This window comes from Papaver somniferum, chromosome 8, assembly GCF_003573695.1.
Source record: "Papaver somniferum cultivar HN1 chromosome 8, ASM357369v1, whole genome shotgun sequence".
Classification (NCBI taxonomy): domain Eukaryota; kingdom Viridiplantae; phylum Streptophyta; class Magnoliopsida; order Ranunculales; family Papaveraceae; genus Papaver; species Papaver somniferum.
The window spans coordinates 172,828,818-172,833,329 of NC_039365.1; the positions used below are offsets into that span (position 1 = coordinate 172,828,818).

A 4,512-nucleotide genomic window follows, 5' to 3' on the forward strand; every position below is an offset into this window, starting at 1 on the left:
TCCTCAGAGAATTCTTCGTCATCTTCACATACAACCAAGAAACATATCTTAAACGTCACAGGAACTTGACAAATAAAACACAACCCAAAATGCACTAACCAGAGCATCCGTAACACATGAGTACTTTTATTATCATGTCTTTAAACTCCATACAACAGACCAAGACAGTCTACTAAAATTGACTCCAGGTAACATATTATCATGGTTCAGAATCTAATTCAAGGAGCAGAGAAAATCCGAACTGAAAGAACTACGTCCACTAGTTGTAAACCAAGACAAAAAAAAAATCCACTTTCACAAAGTTATACATGCAAGCCTCGTACCAGACATCAGGAGAGTGTTAAACGCTTTTACCGACCTTCCAGCCTGGAACATCCGTCAAGATTCTCACTTCTTCCTCTAGTCTAAATACTTTTTTCATTGGCTGGCGAATCTGATATAAAGTTAGGTAAGATTTAGTCCTGATTTCACATAGAGGTGTGAGAAATTTACCTAAGCTCTGAAATATGGTATAGAAAGAACTCACTTTGTGAAGAAAATGGGGTGAGAGCTCGTATACTTGGGAACTGAAACCAGTACCAGCGTCCATAGTCAATGCCTAAAGGTTTGAAGAAGAAGCTACAGAACTGATATATAGTCCATCTTCATTTCCTTTGTCAATGTGCTGAGAAAGCCTCACATCAGCGACATTATAGTGATACCTAAAAGAAAAAAATAAATAAGCTTAATATGACAAAACCTCAGGACACCCAATGTAATGGCAGCATTACTTGCTAAACATGCTCAAAACCTCATCTCTATCACCCCTTAGTAGCTTAAACTTGGGGGATATACGACTGATTAGTAGTTCTTGGTACTGTAAAGCCTTTCCACACAACCGTTTCGTCAGCCTTTTTCTCATTTTGAAAGAAGTGAATTGTTGGCTGCAAAATATAAAAAGAACAACAAAGAAAAAATTATTTGTCAGTACTTCGTCCATCACGGGAAGTGTTGAAAATTCTGGGGACAAAGACGTTAAACATATATTATAAGATCTCACTTGTTGTTTCACCAACCTAAAATCATAGGATCTAGACCTCGATAAGTGATACGAAACCATTCAAATGAAGCATTGTTATGAATTGTGATGCCACTTCTTTTACTTGGAGCTATAAGGTACCGTTTTCCCTAGGCAGCACTGTGATGCCATGTCTAGAAGGCTATTGGTTCACATAGCCCTACCATAACTGATCACCTAAGGCCAATGTCTAAGTATTTTGATTGATGAGATTAACTGGCAGGAAACTTGTTTCTTACAGTTTTAAGGGTGAAACTTCACTACCAGCTGATTCAGGCCAGGACTTTGCCATTGGTTTGCATTCATTTGAATCACCTGACTTCTGATGCTACATTACGAGACACATAATCAACTCTTCTTTGTAACTATAATGTAATATCCTGATTAATTATATGACAGTAACTTAACTAAACTTATAAAAGTGAAGAGAATGTAAGATGAGGCAGAACATTTCATATGCAAATTGAAAACCGGTGCAAGCATGAATACTAGCTATTTATACAGGATATGATGTGGATTACTTTACATGCAATTCAGACACCTTCAAGGCTTCAAAAAGCAGGTGGAGTAAAAATTACCGAAAAGGTTCCATCACATCATGAGTGTCTCTCCACCTTTATCTCTCTCACACTCTCTAATTCCGCTTTTAGTGAGAGATAAAAGAGAGATTTGAAGCTCTGAACAGCTAACCTCAGCAACACTTGTCCTTATTTATTTATCTTCGGTCTATACGTTTATCTTCACTTCTCACTACCTAGATATCCATGTCTTGCCTTCATTATTTTCCGCAACTAAATAGCAATATCAAGACCTAGTCATTTACTTTCGTATACGCTAAAAGGGATAGTTCCATATTACATATTTACAGTTTTATCTAATACGTTTATCATCAAGATTAAGTTAAATCCATTTAGCACTTCATTGAACAGATCAAGTTTATTAGGTGTAAGTAGAACACTAAAGATGAAGATGTTGTTCTATAACAAGCATAAGCTCTGGTATACTAGCTACTTATCATTCCCATATAACAGCCTAAGGTCTCTCTTCAAGTAACCTACTCTTTGTAATGCACAAGCTTAAACATGGCATGACATTAAAAGCAAAATTACACTGTTCACTACAACCAGAAAATGAACATGATAACATTCAGAACATTCTCAAAACAGTTCAGGGTAAGTAACTTTACCACAGACATAATATTCAGTTCCTCTCATCCTACAAGAAAACAAACTTTTAATTAACTCTCCATGAATCAAACAGAAATTTAAGCAAATCTGAAACTCAAAATAATCCAAACTATACGTCCTCAGATGTGCTCAAAAACCTTGTTACCTGATGAATGTCGACTTTGAAGGTCGTCATGTGTGGATATTTCTTGCTCAAACTTTCAATGATGGGAGAAATTACTTTGCCTAATACCATTAGCAAACAAGCAAGATTCAGTTTCAAACTACAATGAAAGTTAACCATAAAGATTTAGCTAGATAGTGCTCAATTTAACTCACTTAGTAGAGTCAACAATTCTACCACTTCATTGGCCCAGACTACCTACTCATTCCCAGACGGACATGTTTTTAAACTGCTCATTGTTCCTGTGTCGTTCCTACTTCCCAACCTAAAACAGAACCAAATAAATATGAAGTAGTATTCTATACTTGTATTCGTGTTTTCACTTTGTGGAAGGAAGGAGATGATCAAATCTAATCTTTATAAAAACAATTAGAATTCCATCAACAAACCCTAACTTCTTTAATATGCAATCCGAATCTCTTGATTTGATTGGCTTATCTATCTGGTTTACATACAAACAGTAGATTGGATTTGGGTAATGGAGTCAATCAAGCTGGATATTCTGCAGGATTTTCATCATACCCGGTAATAAACTACTTCACTACATGTTTTCTTCTTATATCAATTGCTTTAAATTGAAAATGCGAAAATCATAACACCAACTTGGCTTATATTAAGTCTGTTCAAATCTACTTGAGGAAATATAGTGGTTCAAGGAAATGGGAAGAAGAACAGACCAAAGTCTGGACTTTCAGTTGGTGAAAGAATTCTTTAAAATACTTCTTAGCTCTCAATAACTCTAACTACAAGCAAAAGGCTGATTCCACTGGTGACGTAGTACTAGTTTTACATGTGCAAAAATCTTCAAATAGACATTGGGTTGAAATTGAATTGACAATTAATTATCAACCAACACCAAGATCTGTAAGATCAAAACTTACATGGAGCCATGGAGGACACTAGACAGAAGTGAAGTAGAATATTGCTGGGAAGTTGTCATCTACAGCCATAAGAATTTCAATAAATTCAATATTTACAATCAACAAAGACAACGTTTAAGTTAATTATGCACCCCTTAAAAGAAACAGTGGTCTTAACTCACCTTGAGCTTTCTTGAGAGAACTGTTAAACCCTTGTTCTGAGTTGATAACAACAAAATTAGATGCACACGAAATTCTCAAAGAAGTTGCAGTTTTTCAACAAAGTCAATGAAATCAGACAAATAAAAGGAACCAAGAGTAGTACTTACTAGAAGATGAAGAAGACCATCACCATTATCCATCTTCTCTTCTTTTTTCTCAACCTTCAAATCCTCTTCTGCTTCTACAAATTTATACTCCTCCAAATAAAACCCCTGACTCTACACTATTCACAGAGTTGGGTCAAAATAAAAAACAAACAACAAAATCAAATCAAACTAGTAGAAGTTGATTGTTTATAGCAGATGATAATCAACAAACTGTTACAAATCACCTATTAGATGATGATAATCAACAAACTGTTGCACAAACACCTATCAGATGATCAGAATTTTAAATCTCATGAACAAAGTCGATCTAGGGTTACAAATATTTCAAGTAAATATATGATAGGTCGACATTTCTGGTGTATGGGTCTCGATTTGGATGTATAGGTTAAGAAATAAAGGTTTTGATTCCAGGGTTATCACCAGAAATTTTAGCCAATCGAACAGATGATTAACCCAATCGAAACCCTAAAATCTGAGAGGGAAGAGAATGAGAGGCGGGAGGAGAAAAAGATAGAGAAAGAAAGTGAAAAATGAGAAGATAAGTCGATGATTGAAGATTATTGAAGAGGATTGAGAGATTTCTGTGAAGATGAAGTTTCACTAGGGTTTGAAAGAAGAGAGGCAGGAGCATAAAAGCGAAGAGATAAATGAAAAATGAAAAAATGTTGATAATTTGTGACGGCACCATAGCAATTGATCAAAACTTAAATTAAATTAACAAGTATTACAACTACTGATGTGCTTTTAATTATGCTCGAAAAACTGACTTTAGTACCGGGAACGATCATAACTCCCAATAGATAGTGTGATGCTAAATATTCAAAGTAATGGGACGTATAGTAGTCACAAAATGAGAGAGATTTATTAACTTCCAGACTTAATTTACACTGAACCCTTGTATGGGTATTTATAGTGT

General features: G+C 35.2%; 1 long non-coding RNA gene across 2 annotated transcripts; it reads right to left on the reverse strand.

The window, feature by feature from the left end:
• Positions 1–357: 357 nt before the first annotated feature.
• Positions 358–3,840, reverse strand: LOC113302392. 2 transcript variants are annotated; one of them, XR_003336855.1, is made up of 9 exons: positions 3,597–3,840; positions 3,450–3,485; positions 3,289–3,347; positions 2,563–2,672; positions 2,390–2,469; positions 2,244–2,272; positions 791–923; positions 527–701; positions 358–433 (listed from the first exon to the last, which is right to left on the reverse strand). It is a non-coding gene; the product is annotated as an uncharacterized LOC113302392 (long non-coding RNA). The 2 variants fall into 2 exon arrangements; XR_003336854.1 differs by lacking the exon at positions 3,597–3,840 and having other exon boundaries at positions 3,450–3,556.
• Positions 3,841–4,512: the final 672 nt, after the last annotated feature.